Source organism: Arachis stenosperma, chromosome 9 (genome assembly GCF_014773155.1).
Source record: "Arachis stenosperma cultivar V10309 chromosome 9, arast.V10309.gnm1.PFL2, whole genome shotgun sequence".
Lineage (NCBI taxonomy): Eukaryota > Viridiplantae > Streptophyta > Magnoliopsida > Fabales > Fabaceae > Arachis > Arachis stenosperma.
In genome coordinates this window covers 111,846,486-111,869,137 of record NC_080385.1, presented here as the reverse complement: position 1 = coordinate 111,869,137, position 22,652 = coordinate 111,846,486, and the positions used below count along the sequence as shown (strand labels likewise).

Below are 22,652 nucleotides of genomic sequence, written 5' to 3'. Positions count from 1 at the left end.
TCGGATCTCAAATAAAGGGATAGAAGTGGATCAAGCTAAGGTGGAGGTGATCGCGCTTGCCTCCACCTACTAGTGCCAAGGCAATAAGAAGTTTCCTATGACATATAGGATTCTATAGGCGGTTCATAAAATATTTTTCTAAAATAGCCAAACCCCTGTGTAATCACTTGGCCACTGATGTTCCGTTCGTCTTTGACCAAAAATGCCTGCATGCTTTAAAACTCTGAAAGCCAAGCTTGTCATTGTCTCCTATCATCTCTGCACCCAACTAGGACTTGCCATTTGAGCTAATGTTTGATGCAAGTGATCATGCAATTGGTGTAGTCCCAGGTCAGAGACATGACAAGCTTCTGCATGTTATTTACTATGCTAGTCGCATATTAAATGATGCACAGAAAAACTACACTACTACAGAAAAGGCACAGAGGATTATATGGCATTGCCATGGAGCTGACTATGGAGGATACTTTGGAGGTGAGCGGACAGCCACCAAGGTACTCCAAAGTGGCTCTTACTAGCCTACTCTCCTTAAGGATTCTAGAGAGTTCGTTCGTAACTGTGATAGTTGCAGGAGGGCTGGCAATCTTCCTCATGGTTACAGCATGCCTTAGCAAGGAATATTAGAGATTGAGTTGTTTGACGTGTGGGGCATAGATTTCATGGGAGCATTCCCGCCTTTATACGCAAACATCTACATCCTTGTGGCAGTAGCCTACGTGTCTAAATGGGTTGAAGCAATAGCAACACCCACTAATGACACTAAAGTAGTAATAAAGTTCCTCCAAAAGAACATTTTCAGCAGATTTGGTGTCCCTAGGACACAAATTAGTGATGGAGGAACTCATTTTTGCAACAGACAGCTGGATTCTGTCTTAAGCCGATACGGAGTTTGCCATAAAGTGGCAACACCATATTATCCCTAAACTAAAGGGCAAGCTGAAGTCTCAAATAGAGAACTTAAGTGAATCCTAGAGAGGATAGTAAGTGCCTCAAGAAAGGATTGGGCTAGAAAGCTTGATGATGCTCTGTGGGCATATAGAACAACTTTCAAAACCGCCATTGGCACTTCACCGTATCAGTTAGTATATGGGAAGTCCTATCATTAGCCAGTGGAACTAGAACACAAGGCCTATTGGGCTACTAGATTCCTCAACCTTGATGCTAAAGCAGTAGGGGAGAAACTGTTGCTCCAACTTAATGAGTTGGATGAATTCCGCTTAGATGCATTTGAAAATGCAAAATTCTATAAGGAAAAGGCAAAAAGGTGGCATGACAGGAAGTTATCTTCCAGAGTCTTTGAACTAGGATAGAAAGTCCTGCTCTTCAACTCAAGACTCAAACTGTTTCATGGGAAACTTAAATCTCGTCGGATAGGACCGTTTGTGATTACTAGTGTATCACCTTACGGGCACATAGAGCTTCAAGGTAAAGAAAGAAGGTTCACTATCAATAGACAGAGGATCAAACATTACATTGAAGGAGATATAGAGCCAGGAGGCTCAACACTGCTACTAAGTTAGGTGCAATAAAGTCAAGCTAGTGACATTAAAAGAGCGCTTGTTGGGAGGCAACCCAACTGATGCGGTGTTTTACAACCCACACTACTAACCGGCAAGTGCACCGGGTCGTACCAAGTAATACCTTACGTGAGTAAGGGTCGATCCCACGAGGATTGATGGATCAAGGAACAATAGTGTTTGATAGGATTAGTTAGGCAAGCAGAAAAGAGTGTTTTGGTATTCAAAGAGCATTAAACACAGACAAGTAAATAAGTTGGGAAAAAATATTAAGAAGATAGTTAAGGTTTCAGAGTCATCTATTTTTCTGGATTAACTTTTATTACTAATTAATTTAATCATGCAAGATTTAATTTCATGGCAAACTATATGTGACTAGACCCTAATTCCTTAGACCTTCCTAGTCTCCTCTAAAATTTATCAACTGCCAATTCCTTGGTCAATTAATTCTAATTAGAGGGTGATGATCAATTTCTAGTTTATATGCCAAAAGAATCCTAATTATCCAAAAATAAAGGGATTATATGTCACGTATCCCGTTAAATACAAACAATTAGAAATTTAGTATAAAATGTTTTCAAGCTATTGTTCAAGTAAAGAGCTTTTCCAAGTTTTTCAAGAACTCAATTAGAACATGGGTCATACTACCGTTCCACCCATATTCATAAAATAAAGAACAAAAATAATTATTGAAATATAAATCAAGGCATGAATTAAATTAAAAAGATCAAACGAATCAATCCATGAAAATAGACAAAGCTCCTAACCTTAACAATGGAGGATTAGTTGCTCATGGTTCCGAGAAGAAAAATAAGGGTTCTAGTAAACTAATCTATGTCCTTGTCTAAATGTACAGAGTTCCTATTTATTACTAATCCTAATAGGTTTAAAATCTAAAATTAAAAATAATATCTTTTCCTAAAAGGTAAGATTTGAATTTAAATTCGAATTAATTAACAGATCTTCAGTTGATGGGTGGGGACCACTTGATTTGTCCATTCTGCAGCTTCTAATCTGTGTTTTCTGGGCTGGAAACTGGGTTAAAAACAGCCTAGAAATCGTAACCAGCGTTTTCTGTATTATTGCAGATCGCGCATGTGACGCGTCCGCGTCATCCACGCACTTGTGTCATTTGTGCAGATTCTAGTCCACGCGTTCGCGTCAGGCACGTGATCGCATCATTGTAATTTTTCCATTTCACGCGGTCGCGTGAGCCATGCGTCCGCGTCGGTCTTCGCTGGTCATCTCTTTGATTTCTTCTTTTTCTCTGCAGAAACTTCATCAAATCCCTCCGAATGCTACCTAAAATAAATAAAATTGTACAAAACTTAAAATAGCATCCATAGTGGCTAAAATATAATTAATTCTTAATTAAATTCAACAAATTAGATGCAAATTCACTAGGAAAAGATAGACAAGATGCTCACGCATCACAACACCAAACTTGAACTGTTGATTGTCCTCAAGCAACCAAAACTATATAGGCTTGGGATGTGAATTTTCATGAGAATGAGAATTCGATTAAGCTCGTGTCTCTTTTTATAGTGGGGTTTATAACTGTAATCCTGAATAGGTTTGGCATCTCACTCTCCTTTAAATAAGAAGGATGTCACTGTCATCTAGAATTAGAATCCAGATAATATTATGAACTTTCTGATCTTTTATATTTCAGTTTAATCCTTGAACACAGTAAAATTTACTTTAATTTATTTTCTTTGGTACTTTGCACCTTGAGCCTAGCCGTGACTTAAAATATTTTGTCTCAAGGGTTACTTGACACAGACACACTACAAGCACTTAACTAGGGAACTCTCTTTGAGTTCTGGTTTTTCTTTCAGTTACTCCCAGACAGTGGTGCTCAAAGCCTTTGGCATACTCTGTTAAGTGCACTTGGTCTCGACTCTAAGTGTTATGTCTCAAGGATTACTTGACACAATCACACAACAAGCATGTGACTAGGGAAACAACCCTTTGAGCTTATAATCATGTCTGACATCCCTAGTCATTGATGCTCAGAGCCTTGGACCTTGCTTTTATTATTATTTATTTATTTATAATTTTTTTTGCTGTTTCTTTTGCTTCAAGGATTAAATTTTTGTTTATTTTAGAGAAGTCATAATAATTCTCTAAATTCCTATTCCTTATACATCAACATCTCTTGATTCAAATTCAAATATGCACTGTTTATATCATGCATTCAAAAATTACAGAAAATACCACCACATTTAAGTAAATAAGACTATTCTTAGAATTAACTCAATTTCTCATGCAATACATCACTTCTTTTTCTTTTCTTTTTGGATTCAAGTTCAGTGAGTAGTACATGAAACATCTTTTCAGCATAAAAAAAGGAAACTAAACTAGTCCTAGAATTCTAACTAATAAAGGATCATGCAACAAACAAAACAAAATAGCAGAAGACTGGAACATAACATAGAAAAAGAGGGGAGGAATAAAAATGAAAGGAACTCAACCATCTTAATTATCCTAGCGGTCACTTTATTCTTCAGGTTGTGCTACTCCGTGGAGATGATTCGCCTCCCTTTTGTGCTAGAAAACCCATAAGCGCAGCGTCAACACCAAACTTAAAGGTTTGCTTGTCCTCAAGCAAATAAGAACTGAAAATAGAAGAGAAAAATATTATGAGGGAAGAAAAATAAAAGGATAAAAGAATAAGAGGGAATTAGGATTGGGAGAGAGAGAGAAAGAAAACTGGGGGGCGCAAGCGACTCGTTTGCGTACAATACGCGTTCGCGTGGGTTGCGAATTTTTCATAATGACGCGTTAGCGTCAGGCACGCGTCCGCGTGCCCTGGATTTTGTGCGATTCGCGCGAAGCCAGCCCCGCACCCGCGCGACTCTTTGTTCACATTGCTTGGGAATCAAATATTCATACGACGTGTTCGCGTCATGCAGTCGTTCGCGTGCATGGCCATATGGTGGATTTGCAGGTGGCATTCATTGCTGTGGCATTTCATGGTTGGCAGGGAGATTTGCAGCTTTTTCACATTTGCCACAGTGCTTCACAAATGCCCTTGAGTCCCTGAAAAGAGTCGGCCAGTAAAACTCGCTCTGAAGGACTTTTGTAGCTGTCCTTTCAGCACCAAAGTGGCCTCCATAATCAAACCCATGACAGTGCCAAAGCATCTGGTGCTTTTCCTCATCCGGGACACATCTCCGGATTATTCCATCTGAGCACCTTTTAAAAGGGTATGGTTCTTCCCAAATGTAGTACTTTGCATCAGTTAGTAGCTTCTTCACCTATTGCCTACTATATTCCCTTGGGATAAAATTCATGGCCTTATAATTTATAATGTCTGCAAACCATGGTGCCTGCTGAATGAGGAATAATTGCTCATCTGGGAACGTCTCAGTCACAACTGTCTTTTATCTCAAAATCAAACTCCTGAAGGAGAAACACCATTCTGATTAATCTTGGTTTAGAATCCTGTTTGGTTAGAAGGTACTTCAAAGCAGCATGATCAGTATAAATAATAACCTTAGAACCAAGTAAATAGGACCTAAACTTATCAACAGCGTACACAACGGCTAATAATTCCTTTTCTGTAGTTGTGTAATTCTATTGGGCATCATTTAACACACGATTGGCATAGTAAATGACATGTACAAGCTTACCATGCCTCTATCCTAAAATAGCTCCTATAGCAAAATTACTAGGATCACACATTAATTCAAATGGTAGATCCTAGTCAGGGGGATCTATAATGGGGCAGAGGTAAGGTTAGCTTTCAGAGTTTCAAAAGCATGCAGACAATCAGAATCAAAGACAAAAGGGACATCAGCAACCAAAAGGTTGCTTAGAGGTTTTACAATTTTAGAAAAATCCTTTATAAATCTTCTATAAAATCCTGCATGACCCAAGAAACTCCTGATTGTCTTAACATTAGTTGGTGGTGGTAATTTTTCAATTACCTCTACTTTTGCTCTATCAACCTCAATTCCTTTACTTGAATCCGGTATCCAAGAACAATACCTTCTGTAACCATAAAATGGCATTTTTCCCAATTTAAAACAAGGTTTGATTCTTAACACCATTTCAAGACAAGAGATAAATGTTTAAGGCAGGAATCAAAAGAATTACCAAAAATAGAAAAGTCATCCATAAATACCTCAATAAACTTTTCAACCATATCAGAAAAAATTGAAAGCATACACCTCTGAAAGGTTGCTGGAGCATTGCAAAGTCCAAAAGGCATTCTTCTGTAGGCAAATACTCCAAAGGGGCATGTGAATGCTGTCTTCTCCTGATCTTGAGGGTCCACTGCAATTTGATTATATCCAGAATATCCATCTAGAAAACAATAAAATGCATGACCAGCTAACCTCTCAAGCATCTGATCAATGAAAGGCAGGGGGAAATGATCTTTTCTTGTAGCAGTGTTGAGCCTCTTGTAGTCTATACACATTCTCCATCATGTGACTGTTCTTGTGGGGATAAGCTCATTCTTTTCGTTCTTGATCACTGGCATCCCTCCTTTCTTGGGAACTACCTGCTGGTGCACGAAATTGTGATCACTACAACTTCGCACAACTAACCAGCAAGTGCACTGGGTCGTCCAAGTAATACCTTACGTGAGTAAGGGTCGATCCCACGGAGATTGGTGGTATGAAGCAAGCTATGGTCACCTTGTAAATCTCAGTCAGGCAGACTCAATTGGGTATAGATGATGAACGAAAATAACATAAAAGATAAAGATAGAGATACTTATGTATATCATTGGTGTAAGAGCTTCAGACAAGCGTATGAAGATGCCTTCCCTTCCGTCTCTCTGCTTTCCTACTGTCTTCATCCAGTCCTTCTTACTCCTCTCCATGGCAAGCTCGTGTAGGGTTTCACCGTTGTCAGTGGCTACCTCCCATCCTCGCAGTGAAAGCTAATGCTCATACACTCTGTCACAGTGCGGCCAATCACCGGTTTGGTTCCCTCCCCTACCGGAATAGAATCCCTCTTTTGCGTCTGTCACTAACGCCCAGTAGGTTACAGGTTTGAAGCACGTCACAATCATTCAATCATTGAATCCTACTCAGAATACCACAGACAAGGTTTAGACCTTCCGGATTCTCTTGAATGCCGCCATCAGGTCCTGCCTATACCACGAAGATTCCGATTAAAGAATCCAAGAGATATTCACTAAGCCTTGATTGCTTGTAGAACAAGAATGGTTGTCAGTCACCTTGTTCATGAGTGAGAATGATGATGAGTGTCACGGATCATCACATTCATCAAGTTGAAGAACAAGTGATATCTTAGAACAAGAACAAGCGGAATTGAATAGAAGAACAATAGTAATTGCATTAATACTCGAGGTACAGCAGAGCTCCACACCTTAATCTATGGTGTGTAGAAACTCCACCGTTGAAAATACATAAGAACAAGGTCTAGGCATGGCCGAATGGCCAGCCTCCCAAAGTGATCAAAAGATCTAAAGAAAAAGGTTCCAAAGACCAGAAGATGCCCATACAATAGTAAAAGGTCCTACTTATAGAAAACTAGTAGCCTAAGGTGTACAGAAATGAGTAAATGACATAAAAATCCACTTCCGGGCCCACTTGGTGTGTGCTTGGGCTGAGCATTGAAGCTTTTATGTGTAGAGACGTTTTCTGGAGTTAAACGCCAGCTTTTATGCCAGTTTGGGCGTTTAACTCCCAATTAGGTGCCAGTTCCGGCGTTTAACGCTGGAATTTCTGTAGGAGACTTTGAGCGCCGGTTTGGGCCATCAAATCTTGGGCAAAGTATGGACTATCATATATTGCTGGAAAGCCCAGGATGTCTACTTTCCAACGCCGTTGAGAGCGCGCCAATTGGGCTTCTGTAGCTCCAGAAAATCCACTTCGAGTGCAGGGAGGTCAGAATCCAACAGCATCTGCAGTCCTTTTCAGTCTCTGAATCAGATTTTTGCTCAGATCCCTCAATTTCAGCCAGAAAATACCTGAAATCACAGAAAAACACACAAACTCATAGTAAAGTCCAGAAAAGTGAATTTTAACTAAAAACTAATAAAAATATACTAAAAACTCAACTCAAACTACTAAAAACATACTAAAAACAATGCCAAAAAGCGTATAAATTATCCGCTCATCACAACACCAAACTTAAATTGTTGCTTGTCCTCAAGCAAATGAAAATCAAATAAGATAAAAAGAAGAGAATATACTATAGACTCCAAATTATCAATGAAACATAGCTCCAAATTAGATGAGCGGGACTAGTAGCTTTTTGCCTCCAAACAGTTTTGGCATCTCACTTTATCCTTTGAAATTCAGAATGATTGGCTTCTTTAGGAACTCAGAATCCAGATAGTGTTATTGATTCTCCTAGTTAAGTATGATGATTCTTGAACACAGCTACTTTATGAGTCTTGGCCGTGGCCCAAAGCACTCTGTTTTCCAGTATTACCACCGGATACATACATGCCACAGACACATAATTGGGTGAACCTTTTCAGATTGTGACTCAGCTTTGCTAAAGTCCCCAATTAGAGGTGTCCAGGGTTCTTAAGCACACTCTTATTGCCTTGGATCACAACTTTATTTCTTTCTTTTTCTTTCTTTTTCTCTTTCTCCCCTTTTTTTTCGTTTTCTCTCTTTTTTTTTTTTTGAATTCACTGCTTTTTCTTGCTTCAAGAATCATTTTTATGATTTTTCAGATCCTCAGTAACATGTCTCCTTTTTCATCATTCTTTCAAGAGCCAATAATTTTAACATTCATGAACCACAAATTCAAAAGACATATCCACTGTTCAAGCATACATTCAGAAAACAAAAAGTATTGTCACCACATCAAACTAATTAAGCTAGTTTTAAAGATGAATTTGAAATCCTGTACTTCTTGTTCTTTTGTAATAAAAACAGTTTTCATTTAAGAAAGGTGATGGATTCATATTCATAGCTTTAAGGCATAGACACTAAGACACTAATGATCATAAGACACAAACATGGATAAACATAAGCATAAAAATTCGAAAAAACAGAAAATAAAGAACAAGGAGATTAAAGAACGGGTCCACCTTAGTGATGGCGGCTTGTTCTTCCTCTTGAAGGTCCTCTGGAGTGCTTGAGCTCCTCAATGTCTCTTCCTTGTCTTTGTTGCTCCTCTCTCATGATTCTTTGATCTTCTCTAATTTCATGGAGAAGGATGGCATGTTCTTGGTGCTCCACCCTTAGTTGTCCCATGTTGGAACTTAATTCTCCTAGGGAGGTGTTCAGTTGCTCCCAATAGTCTTGTGGAGGAAAGTGCATCCCTTGAGGTATCTCTGGGATCTCATGATGAGAGGGGTCTCTTGTTTGCTCCATCTTCTTCTTAGTGATGGGCTTGAGGTCATGCCTTCTCAGTTGAACCGGCTTTGGATGCCATAAATGGTTATGGAAAAACAAAAAGCAATGCTTTTACCACACCAAACTTAAAAGGTTTGCTCATCCTCGAGCAAAGGAAGAAAGAAGAAGAAGAAGAAATGGAGGAGAAGGAGAGTGGTAGAGGTGATTGGTGAATGGGTGAAGAAGAAGAGAGAGTGGTGGGGTTGGTGGGGATCCTGTGGGGTCCACAGATCCTAAGGTGTCAAGGAAAAGTCATCCCTGCACCAAATGGCAATCAAAATCACGTTTTGTGCCAATTCTGGCGTTAAACGCCGGGCTGATGCCCATTCCTGGCGTTTAACGCCAGGTTCTAGCCCTTTTCTGGCGTTTAACGCCAGTCTGGTGCCCCTTTCTGGCATTAAACGCCCAGAATGGTGCCAGACTGGGCGTTAAACGCCCAACTGCTAGCCTCACTGGCGTTTAAACGCCAGTGAGTTCTTCCTCCAAGGTGTGCTGTTTTTCTTCCTATTTTTCATTCTGTTTTTGCTTTTTCAATGGATTTTGTGACTTCTTATGATCATCAACCTACAAAAAACATAAAATAACAAAGGAAAATATATAAAATATAATTATTGGGTTGCCTCCCAACAAGCGCTTCTTTAATATCAGTAGCTTGACAGATGGCTCTCATGGAGCCTCACAGATACTCAGAGCAATGTTGGAACCTCCCAACACCAAACTTAGAGTTTGAATGTGGGGGTTCAACACCAAACTTAGAGTTTGGTTGTGGCCTCCCAACACCAAACTTAGAGTTTGACTGTGGGGGCTCTGCTTGTCTCTGATTTGAGAGAAGCTCTTCATGCTTCCTCTCCATGGTGACAGAGGGATATCCTTGAACCTTAAACACAAAGGATTCTTCATTCACTTGAATGATCAGTTCACCTCCATCAACATCAATCACAGCCTTTGCTGTGGCTAGGAAGGGTCTGCCAAGGATGATGGTTTCATCCATGCTCTTTCCAGTCTCTAGGACTATGAAATCAGTAGAGATGTAATGGTTTTCAATCTTCACCAAAACATCCTCTACAAGTCCATAAGCTTGTTTTCTTGAGTTGTCTGCCATCTCTAGTGAGATTCTTGCAGCTTGTACCTCAAAGATCCCTAGCTTCTCCATTACAGAGAGAGGCATGAGGTTCACACTTGACCCTAAGTCACACAGGGCCTTCTTGAAGGTCATGGTGCCTATGGTACAAGGTATGGAAAACTTCCCAGGATCTTGTCTCTTTTGAGGTAATTTCTGCCTAGACAAGTCATTCAGTTCTTTGGTGAGCAAAGGGGGTTCATCCTCCCAAGTCTCATTTCCAAATAACTTGTCATTTAGCTTCATGATTGCTCCAAGGTATTTAGCAACTTGCTCTTCAGTGACATACTCATCCTCTTCAGAGGAGGAATACTCATCAGAGCTCATGAAAGGCAGAAGTAAGTCCAATGGAATCTCTATGGTCTCATTTTGAGCCTCAGATTCCCATGGTTCCTCATTAGGGAACTCATTGGAGGTCAGTGCATGCCCACTGAGGTCTTCCTCAGTGGCGTTCACTTCCTCTCCTTTCTCTCTAAATTCGGCCATGTTGATGGCCTTGCACTCTCCTTTTGGATTTTTTTCTGTGTTGCTTGGGAGAGTACTAGGAGGGAGTTCAGTAACTTTCTTGCTCAGCTGTCCCACTTGTGCCTCCAAATTCCTAATGGAGGACCTTGTTTCAGTCATGAAACTTTGAGTGGTTTTGATTAGATCAGAGACCATGGTTGCTAAGTCAGAGGGGTTCTGCTTAGAGTTCTCTGTCTGTTGCTGAGAAGATGATGGAAAAGGCTTGCCATTGCTAAACCTGTTTCTTCCACCATTATTGTTATTGAAACCTTGTTGAGGTCTCTCTTGATTCTTCCATGAGAGATTCGGGTGATTTCTCCATGAAGAATTATAGGTGTTTCCATAGGGTTCTCCTAGGTAATTCACCTCTTCCATTGAAGGGTTCTCAGGATCATAAGCTTCTTCCTTAGATGAAGCATCCTTAGTACTGCTTGGTGCATTTTGCATTCCAGACAGACTTTGAGAAATCCAATTGACTTGTTGAGTCAATATCTTGTTCTGAGCCAGTATGGCATTCAGAGTATCAATCTCAAGAACTCCTTTCTTCTGACTAGTCCCATTGTTCACAGGATTCCTTTCAGAAGTGTACATGAATTGGTTATTTGCAACCATTTCAATTAGTTCTTGAGCCTCTGTAGGCGTCTTCTTCAAGTGAAGAGATCCTCCAGCAGAGCTATCCAAAGACATCTTGGATAGTTCAGAGAGACCATCATAGAAAATACCTATGATGCTCCATTCAGAAAGCATGTCAGATGGACATTTTCTGATTAATTGTTTGTATCTTTCCCAAGCTTCATAGAGGGATTCTCCATCCTTCTGTCTGAAGGTTTGGACTTCCACTCTAAGCTTACTCAATTTTTGAGGTGGAAAGAACTTTGCCAAGAAGGCATTGACTAGCTTTTCCCAAGAATCCAGGCTTTCTTTAGGTTGAGAGTCCAACCATATTCTAGCTCTGTCTCTTACAGCAAAAGGGAATAGCATCAGTTTGTAGACCTCAGGGTCAACCCCATTAGCCTTGACTGTGTCACAGATTTGCAAGAATTCAGCTAAGAACTGATGAGGATCTTCCAATGGAAGTCCATGGAACTTGCAATTCTGTTGCATTAGAGAAACTAATTGAGGCTTAAGCTCAAAGTTGTTTGCTCCAATGGCAGGGATAGAGATGCTTCTCCCATAGAAGTCGGGAGTAGGTGCAGTAAAGTCACCCAGCACCTTCCTTGCATTGTTTGCATTATTGTTGTTTTCGGCTGCCATGTCTTCTTCTTCCTTGAAGAATTCGGTCAGGTCCTCTAAAGAGAGTTGTGCTTTGGCTTCTCTTAGCTTTCTCTTCAAGGTCCTCTCGGGTTCAGGGTCAGCTTCAACAAGAATGCCTTTGTCTTTGTTCCTGCTCATATGAAAGAGAAGAGAACAAGAAAATATGGAATCCTCTATGTCACAGTATAGAGATTCCTTGAGGTGTCAGAGGAAAAGAAAAGTAGAAGACAGAAGTAGAAAATTCGAACTTATCAAAGAAGATGGAGTTCGAATTTTTGCATTAAGGAATAGAATTAGTTCAGAATTAGAAGGATGTGAGAAGAAGGGAAGTAATTTTCGAAAATTTAAGTAAAAGATTTTGAAAACATTTTGAAAAACACTTAATTGATTTTCGAAAATAAGAGTGAAAAAGAAATCAAGTGATTTTTGAAAAAGATTTTGAAATTAGAAATTAAAAAGATTTGATTGAAAACTTATTTTGAAAAAGATGTGATTAAAAAGATATGATTGGTTTTAAAAAGATGTGATTGAAAAGATATGATTTGAAAACAATTTAAAAAGATTTGATTTGAAAACAATTTAAAAAGATATGATTTGAAAACAATTTGAAAAGATATGATTTTAAAAATTAATGACTTGCCTAACAAGAAAAGATATAATTCAAACATAAAACCTTCCTCAACAGAAAAGGCAAAAAATGTTCAATCAAATCATTAATTGTTAGTAAGTATCTTTGAAAAAGGAAAGAAATTGATTTTGAAAACAATTGATTGAAAAGATATGATTTGAAAAAGATTTGATTTTGAAAAACTTTGAAAACTTGAAAAAAAAATTGATTTTGAAAACAAAATCTTCCCCCTTTGCCATCCTGGCGTTAAACGCCCAGAATGGTGCACATTCTGGCGTTTAACGCCCAAACTACTACCCTTTTGGGCGTTAAACGCCCAGCCAGGCACCTTGGCTGGCGTTTAAACGCCAGTCTGTCTTCTTCACTGGGCATTTTTGAATGCCCAGCTTTTTCTGTGTGATTCCTCTGCAGTATGTTCTGAATCTTCAATTCTCTGTATTATTGACTTGAAAAGACACAAATTAAAAATATTTTTAGATTTTTAATAAAAAGGAATAATCAAAATGCAACTAAAATTAAATAACAATGCATGCAAGACACCAAACTTAGCAGTTTGTATACTACTGACACTACATGAGACACATAAACACTCAAGTCAAATGAATTCAAAGATCAGAGTAAGAAATCATCAAGAATTACTTGAAGATCCTTAAGACACATGAATGAATGCATGTAATTGACACCAAACTTAAGATAAGACACTAGACTCAAGCAAGAAACATCAAATATTTTTGGTTTTTATGGTTTTTGTAATTTTTTTTTTTGGTTTTTTTTTTTCGAAAATTAGGTGAAAGGGAAAATAAAGGTATCAAAATTCTTAATGAGAATTCCAGGAATCATGCAATGTTAGTCTAAAGCTTTAGTCTAAAGGAATTAGACATAGCTAGCTAAGCTTCAGCAGGACATTGCATTCAAGAGCTAAATTGATGATGATCAATCAGCTTTGGTGATGATAAGAACATCACCTTGAAACACTAGAATTCATCTTCAAGAATTCTGAAAAAAAAAATAATACCTAATCTAAGCAACAAGATGAACCGTCAGTTGTCCATACACAAACACAATCCCCGGCAACGGCGCCAAAAACTTGGTGCACGAAATTGTGATCACTACAACTTCGCACAACTAACCAGCAAGTGCACTGGGTCGTCCAAGTAATACCTTACGTGAGTAAGGGTCGATCCCACGGAGATTGGTGGTATGAAGCAAGCTATGGTCACCTTGTAAATCTCAGTCAGGCAGACTCAATTGGGTATAGATGATGAACGAAAATAACATAAAAGATAAAGATAGAGATACTTATGTATATCATTGGTGTAAGAGCTTCAGACAAGCGTATGAAGATGCCTTCCCTTCCGTCTCTCTGCTTTCCTACTGTCTTCATCCAGTCCTTCTTACTCCTCTCCATGGCAAGCTCGTGTAGGGTTTCACCGTTGTCAGTGGCTACCTCCCATCCTCGCAGTGAAAGCTAATGCTCATACACTCTGTCACAGTGCGGCCAATCACCGGTTTGGTTCCCTCCCCTACCGGAATAGAATCCCTCTTTTGCGTCTGTCACTAACGCCCAGTAGGTTACAGGTTTGAAGCACGTCACAATCATTCAATCATTGAATCCTACTCAGAATACCACAGACAAGGTTTAGACCTTCCGGATTCTCTTGAATGCCGCCATCAGGTCCTTCCTATACCACGAAGATTCCGATTAAAGAATCCAAGAGATATTCACTAAGCCTTGATTGCTTGTAGAACAAGAATGGTTGTCAGTCACCTTGTTCATGAGTGAGAATGATGATGAGTGTCACGGATCATCACATTCATCAAGTTGAAGAACAAGTGATATCTTAGAACAAGAACAAGCGGAATTGAATAGAAGAACAATAGTAATTGTATTAATACTCGAGGTACAGCAGAGCTCCACACCTTAATCTATGGTGTGTAGAAACTCCACCGTTGAAAATACATAAGAACAAGGTCTAGGCATGGCCGAATGGCCAGCCTCCCAAAGTGATCAAAAGATCTAAAGAAAAAGGTTCCAAAGACCAGAAGATGCCCATACAATAGTAAAAGGTCCTACTTATAGAAAACTAGTAGCCTAAGGTGTACAGAAATGAGTAAATGACATAAAAATCCACTTCCGGGCCCACTTGGTGTGTGCTTGGGCTGAGCATTGAAGCTTTTATGTGTAGAGACGTTTTCTGGAGTTAAACGCCAGCTTTTATGCCAGTTTGGGCGTTTAACTCCCAATTAGGTGCCAGTTCCGGCGTTTAACGCTGGAATTTCTGTAGGTGACTTTGAGCGCCGGTTTGGGCCATCAAATCTTGGGCAAAGTATGGACTATCATATATTGCTGGAAAGCCCAGGATGTCTACTTTCCAACGCCGTTGAGAGCGCGCCAATTGGGCTTCTGTAGCTCCAGAAAATCCACTTCGAGTGCAGGGAGGTCAGAATCCAACAGCATCTGCAGTCCTTTTCAGTCTCTGAATCAGATTTTTGCTCAGATCCCTCAATTTCAGCCAGAAAATACCTGAAATCACAGAAAAACACACAAACTCATAGTAAAGTCCAGAAAAGTGAATTTTAACTAAAAACTAATAAAAATATACTAAAAACTCAACTCAAACTACTAAAAACAATGCCAAAAAGCGTATAAATTATCCGCTCATCACCTGCACAGGACTTACCCAAGGACTGTCAGAAATAGGATAAATAATTTCTGCTTCTCATAGTTTCATTACCTCTTTTTGGACTACCTCTTTCATGGTTGGATTGAGTCTCCTTTGTGGTTACACAACTGGTTTAGCATCATCTTCAAGGAGGATCTTGTGCATACACTTGGTTGGACTAATCCCCTTTAAGTCACTAATGGTCCACCCAAGAGCTGTTTTATGGCTCTTGAGCACTAAAATAAGCGCCTCTTCCTTTTCAGGCTTCAGAGAAGAGCTAATAATCACTGGATATGAGTCATTCTCACCCAAGAATACATATTTCAGAGAAGGGGGTAGGGATTTGAGCTCGAGCTTGGGGACTTCCTCCTCTGCTTTAGGCGTGTAGACCATAGCCTTCTAGGGTGGTGAATTATCAATTTCAACTAATTCATACTCAGAGATAGGATCCAGAATGTCATCAAGTACCTCAGCTTTCAGTACCTCTTGAACAAGTGGTTCAATAACATCTATTTTCATACACCCTTCAGAATCATTAGGGTGCTTGAAAGCTTCAAAAACATGAAGGACCACCTGTTCTTCATTGACCCTCAGGGTTAATTCACCGTTTTATACATCAATCAGAGCTCTACCTGTAGCTAAAAAAGGTCTACCAAGTATGATAGAGGATTTTACTTCCTCTTCCATGTCTAATACAACAAAATCAACAGGAAAGATGAATGGTCCTACTTTAACAAGTAAATCTTCAACACACCCACAGGTAATTTAATAGAAAGGCAAGTTGAAGAGAAATACGAGTGGATTTTACCTCCTCAATTTGAAGCTTTTTCATCACTAAAAGTGGCATGAGATTGATGCTAGCTCCAATGTCACATAAAGCTCTCTGAATGGTGACATCTCCAATGGTGCAAGGAATGACAAAGCTCCCTGGGTCTGGCATCTTCTCAGGAAGGTTGTGTTGAATAATGGCACTGCATTCCTTGGTTAACACCACTGTTTCTTGTTCCTTCCAGTTCCTCTTGTGGGTCAACAATTCTTTCATAAATTTAGCATAGAGAGGCATTTGCTCCAGAGCCTCTGCAAAGGGAATGTTGATCTGTAGCTTCTTGAAGACATCTAAAAATTTAGAGAACTGCTTTTCTTTGGAAGCCTTCTGAAGCCTCTGAGGGTATGGAATTTTTGCCTTGTATTTAGGAGCCTTTGGCAAGGTAGGATAAGTGTCAAGAGAATCAGGGAAAGGATTGTCTGCACGCTTAGGAGGTGTGTGCTCGACTTCTTCCTTCTTCTCCTCTGGGGCTTCTTTTTCAACTAATTCTTCATTGGCCTTGGTCTCAGAACCAGTTACTTTATCACTTCTCAACTGAATAACCTTGCAGTCTTCTCTTGGGTTCACCATTGTATCACCTGGAAATGTGCTTGCAGACCTCTCAGGTAATTGCTTGCTTAGTTGGCCCATTTGCATTTCTAAGTTTCTAATGGAGGCTCTGGTTTCCTACACAAAACTCATCATCATCTCCCAATTAGAATCTTCCTTGGATTTAGAGTTTGCCTGATGAGGTGGTTATTGCTGTTGAGCCTGAAATTGGCGGTTATTGTAATTATTCTGTTAGAAGCCTGATGAGCGGATAATTTGTACGCTTTTTGGCATTGTTTTTAGTATGTTTTTAGTAGTTTTAGTTGAGTTCTTAGTATATTTTTATTAGTTTTTAGTTAAAATTCACTTTTCTGGACTTTACTATGAGTTTGTGTGTTTTTCTGTGATTTCAGGTATTTTCTGGCTGAAATTGAGGGACCTGAGCAAAAATCTGATTCAGAGACTGAAAAGGACTGCAGATGCTGTTGGATTCTGACCTCCCTGAACTCGAAGTGGATTTTCTGGAGCTACAGAAGCCCAATCGGCGCGCTCTCAACGGCGTTGGAAAGTAGACATCCTGGGCTTTCCAGCAATATATGATAGTTCATACTTTGCCTAAGATTTGATGGCCCAAACCGGCGTTCAAAGTCACCCTCAGAATTCCCAGCGTTAAACGCCGGAACTGGCACAAGAATGGGAGTTAAACGCCCAAACTGGCACCAAAGCTGGCGTTTAACTCCAAGAAGAGTCTCTACACAAAAATGCTTCATTGCTCAGCCCAAGCACACACCAAGTGGGCCCGGAAGTGGATTTTTATGTCATTTACTCATCTTTGTAAACCTTAGGCTACTAGTTTCCTATAAGTAGGACCTTTTACTATTGTATTTTTATCTTCTGATCTTTGGAATCTTTTGATCTTTAGATCTTTTGATCACTTTGGGAGGCTGGCCATTCGGCCATGCCTAGACCTTGTTCTTATGTATTTTCAACGGTGGAGTTTCTACACACCATAGATTAAGGTGTGGAGCTCTGCTGTACCTCGAGTATTAATGCAATTACTATTGTTCTTCTATTCAATTCCGCTTGTTCTTGTTCCAAGATATCACTTGTTCTTCAACTTGATGAATGTGATGATCCGTGACACTCATCATCATTCTCACCTATGAACGTGTGACTGACAACCACCTCCGTTCTACCTTAGATTGGGTGAATATCTCTTGGATTCCTGATACACGATGCATGGTTGATCGCCTGACAACCGAGCGCTCGCCTGACAACCGAGCCAGCCATTCCGTGAGATCAGAGTCTTCATGGTATAGGCAAGAACTGATGGCGGCATTCAAGAGAATCCGGAAGGTCTAACCTTGTCTGTGGTATTCTGAGTAGGATTCAATGATTGAATGACTGTGACGTGCTTCAAACTCCTGAGGGCGGGGCGTTAGTGACAGACGCAAAAGAATCACTGAATTCTATTCCGGCCTGATCGAGAACCGACAGATGGATAGCCGTGCCGTGACAGGGTGCGTTGAACATTTCCACTGAGAGGATGGGAGGTAGCCACTGACAACGGTGAAACCCTTGCATAAGCTTGCCATGGAAAGGAGTAAGAAGGATTGGATGAAGACAGTAGGAAAGCAGAGAGACGGAAGGGACAAGCATCTTCATACGCTTATCTGAAGCTCTCACCAATGATATACATAAGTATCTCTATCTTTATCATTATGTTTTATTCATATATCATCTATACCCATTTGAGTCTGCCTGACTAAGATTTACAAGGTGACCATAGCTTGCTTCATACCAACAATCTCCGTGGGATCGACCCTTACTCGCGTAAGGTTTATTACTTGGACGACCCAGTGCACTTGCTGGTTAGTTGTGCAAAGTTGTGTTTATGCCATGGTATTGAGCACCAAGTTTTTGGGCCATTACTAGGGATTATTTGAGTTGTGAAAAGTAGTGATCACAATTTCGCACACCAAGTTTTTGGCGCCGTTGCCGGGGATTGTTTCGTGTATGGACAACTGACGGTTCATCTTGTTGCTTAGATTAGGTATTTTTCAGAATTCTTAAGAATGAGTTCTAGAGTTTCATGATGATCTGTTGAAGTCTGGCTGGCTGTGAAGCCATGTCTAATCTTATTGGACCGAGGTTTCAACTGATCATCACATGAGCTTGTTGATCTCTATCAATCTTGCTATTGGAGCAATGATCTGCTAAGGCTTGGCTGGCCATTGACCATGTCTAGTGTTTTGGACCGAAGCTTTCTTTGAAAGCTTGGCTGGCTGTGAAGCCATGTCTAATTCCTGGACCGGAGTCTTAGACTAGCATTGCAATGATTCCTGGAATCCAAATTAAGAATTCTGAACCCTTTATTTTCTATTTCCATATAATTTTCGAAAAATCCAAAAAAATTTTAAAATCATAAAACCAAAAATTTTTATGTTTCTTGTTTGAGTCTAGTGTCTAAATTTAAGTTTGGTGTCTTGCATGCATTGTTTATTTGATCCTTGGTTCTATTTTCAAGTCAATAGTACAGGGAACTGAAGATTCAGAACATGCAGTAGAGGAATTACACAGAAAAAGCTGGACGTTCAAAACGCCCAGTGAAGAAGGACAGACTGGCGTTTAAACGCCAGCCAGGGTGCCTGGTTGGGCGTTTAACGCCCAAAAAGGTAGTGCATTGGGCGTTAAACGCCAGAATGTGCACCATTCTGGGCGTTTAACGCCAGGATGGCACAAGGGGGAGGATTTTGTTTTCAAAATCAATTTTTTTCAAGTTTTCAAAGTTTTTCACAATCAAATATTTTTCAAATCAAATCTTTTCAATCAAATGTTTTCAAAATCAATTTCTTTCCTTTTTTCAAAGATACTTGCTAACAATTAATGATTTGATTGAACATTTCAAGTATGTTGCCTTTTCTGTTGAGAAAGGTTTAATGTTTGAATCATATCTTTTCTTGTTAGGCAAGTCATTAATTTTTTAAAATCAAATCTTTTTTTTAATTTTGTTTTCAAATCTTATCTTTTCAATCATATCTTTTTAAAACCATAACTTTTTAATCATATCTTTTTAATCACATCTTTTTCAAAACAGTTTTCAATCATATCTTTTTTTTCTAAATTCAAAATCTTTTTCAAAAAAATCACTTGATTTCTTTCCCACTTTTAGTTTTCGAAAATTACCAATCAATTTTTCAAAATATTGTTAAAATCTTTTTAATTAATTTTCGAAAAATCTCTTCCCCTCTTCTCACATCCTTCTATTTATGGAGTACTACCCCTCCTCAATGCACAATTCGAACTCTATCTCACTAAGTTCGAATTCTTCTACCTCTTTCTTCTATTTTTCTGTTCCTCTGACACCTCAAGGAATCTCTATACTGTGACATAGAGGAAGGTGCTGGGTGACTTTACTGCACCTACTCCCGACTTCTATGGGAGAAGCATCTCTATCCCTGCTATTGGAGCAAACAACTTTGAGCTAAACCCTCAATTAGTTTCTCTAATGCAACAGAATTGCAAGTTCCATGGACTACCATTGGAAGATCCTCATCAGTTCTTAGCTGAATTCTTGCAAATCTGTGACACTGTCAAGACTAATGGGGTTGACCCTGAGGTCTACAGACTTATGCTATTCCCTTTTGCTGTAAGAGACAGAGCTAGCACATGGTTGGACTCACAACCTAAAGAAAGCCTGGACTCATGGGAAAAGCTAGTCAATGCCTTCTTGGCAAAGTTCTTTCCACCTCAAAAATTGAGTAAGCTTAGAGTGGAAGTCCAAACCTTCAGACAGAAGGATGGAGAATCCCTCTATGAAGCTTGGGAAAGATACAAATAATTGATCAGAAAATGTCCTTCTGACATGCTTTCTGAATGGAGCATCATAGGTATTTTCTATGATGGTCTCTCTGAACTATCCAAGATGTCTTTGGATAGCTCTGCTGGAGGATCTCTTCATCTGAAGAAGACGCCTACAGAAGCTCAATAGCTAATTGAAATGGTTGCAAATAACCAATTCATGTACACTTCTGAAAGGAATCCTGTGAACAATGGGACTAATCAGAAGAAAGGAGTTCTTGAGATTGATACTCTGAATGCCATATTGGCTCAGAATAAAATATTTACTCAACAAGTCAATTTGATCTCTCAAAGTCTGTCTGGAATGCAAAATGCACCAAGCAGTACTAAGGATGCTTCATCTGAAGAAGAAGCTTATGATCCTGAGAACCCTTCAATGGAAGAGGTAAATTACCTAGGAGAACCCTATGAAAACACCTATAATTCTTCATGGAGAAATCATCCAAATTTCTCATGGAAGGATCAACAGAGACCTCAACAAGGTTTCAACAACAATAATGGTGGAAGAAACAGGTTTAGCAATGGCAAGCCTTTTCCATCATCTTCTCAGCAACAGACAGAGAATTCTAAGCAGAACCACTCTGACTTAGCAACCATGGTCTCAGATCTAATCAAAACCACTCAAAGTTTCATGACTGAAACAAGGTCCTCCATTAGGAATTTGGAGGCACAAGTGGGACAGCTGAGCAAGAAAATTACTGAACTCCCTCCTAGTACTCTCCCAAGCAATACAGAACAAAATCCAAAAGGAGAGTGCAAGGCCATCAACATGGCCGAATTTGGAGAGGAAGGAGAGGCAGTGAACGCCACTGAGGAAGAACTTACTGGGCGTGCACTAGCCTCCACTGAGTTCCCCAATGAGGAACCATGGGAATCTGAGGCTCAAAATGAGACCATAGAGATTCCATTGGACTTACTTCTACCTTTCATGAGCTTTGATGAGTATTCCTCCTCTGAAGAGGATGAATATATCACTGAAGAGCAAGTTGCTAAATACCTTGGAGCAATCATAAAGCTAAATGACAAGTTATTTGGAAATGAGACTTGGGAGGATGAACCCCCTTTTCTAACCAAAGAACTGGATGACTTGTCTAGGCAGAAATTACCTCAAAAGAGACAAGACCCTGGGAAGTTTTCAATAACTTATACCATAGGCACCATGACCTTCAAGAAGGCTCTGTGTGACTTAGGGTCAAGTGTAAACCTCATGCCTCTCTCTGTAATGGAGAAGCTAGGGATCTTTGAGGTGCAAGCTGCAAAAATCTCACTAGAGATGGCAGACAATTCAAAGAAACAAGCCTATGGACTTGTAGAGGATGTTCTGGTGAAAATTGAAGACTATTACATCCCTACTGATTTCATAGTCCTAGAGACTGGGAAGTGCATGGATGAATCTATCATCCTTGGCAGACCCTTCCTAGCCACAGCAAAGGCTGTGATTAATGTTGATGGAGGTGAACTGATCATTCAAGTGAATGAAGAATCCTTTGTGTTTAAGGCTCAAGGATATCCCTCTGTCACCATGGAGAGGAAGCATGAAGAGCTTCTCTCAAATCAGAGTCAAACAGAGCCCCCACAGTCAAACTCTAAGTTTGGTGTTGGGAGGCCACAACCAAACTCTAAGTTTGGTGTTGAACCCCCACATTCAAACTCTAAGTTTGGTGTTGGGAGGTTCCAACATTGCTCTGAGAAAATGTGAGGCTCCATGAGAGCCCTCTGTCAAGCTACTGATATTAAAGAAGCGCTTGTTGGGAGGCAACCCAATGTCATATTTTATCTATTTTCCTTTGTTATTTTATGTTTTTTGTAGGTTGATGATCATGAGAAGTCACAAAATCAATTGAAAAAGCAAAAACAGAATGAAAAACAGGAAGAAAAACAGCACACCCTGGAGGAAGAACCCACTGGCGTTTAAACGCCAGTAAGGCTAGCAGATGGGCGTTTAACGCCCAGTCTGGCACCATTCTGGGCGTTTAACGCCAGAAAGGGGCACCAGACTGGCGTTAAACGCCAGAAAAGGGCAAGAACCTGGCGTTAAACGCCAGAAATGGGCACCAGCCCGGCGTTTAACGCCAGAATTGGCTCAAAACGTGTTTTTGCATGCCATTTGGTGCAGGGATGACTTTTCCTTGACACCTCAGGATCTGTGGACCCCACAGGATCCCCACCAACCCCACCACTCTCTCTCTTCTTCACCCATTCACCAATCACCTCAACACCTCTTCCCCAAAAACCCTTCACCTATCAAATCTCATCTTTCTCTTCACCACTCACATCCATCCTTCATAAAACTCCACCTCACCCTTCAAATTCAAAACCACTTTCCCTCCCAAACCCACCCATACATGACCGAACCATGAGCCCCCCTCTCCTATATAAACCCTTCTTCACTCCTTCATTTTCACACAACCTAAACA

General features: G+C 40.0%; 2 non-coding genes across 2 annotated transcripts; one reads left to right on the top strand and one right to left on the bottom strand.

Annotated features, from left to right (window-relative positions):
* The first annotated feature begins 11,220 nt into the window (after nucleotides 1-11,220).
* Nucleotides 11,221-11,324, top strand: LOC130952221 (small nucleolar RNA R71). The gene has a single exon (XR_009074402.1). It is a non-coding gene; the product is annotated as a small nucleolar RNA R71 (small nucleolar RNA).
* Nucleotides 11,325-20,137: 8,813 nt separating this feature from the next.
* Nucleotides 20,138-20,245, bottom strand: LOC130953625 (small nucleolar RNA R71). The gene has a single exon (XR_009075788.1). It is a non-coding gene; the product is annotated as a small nucleolar RNA R71 (small nucleolar RNA).
* Nucleotides 20,246-22,652: the final 2,407 nt, after the last annotated feature.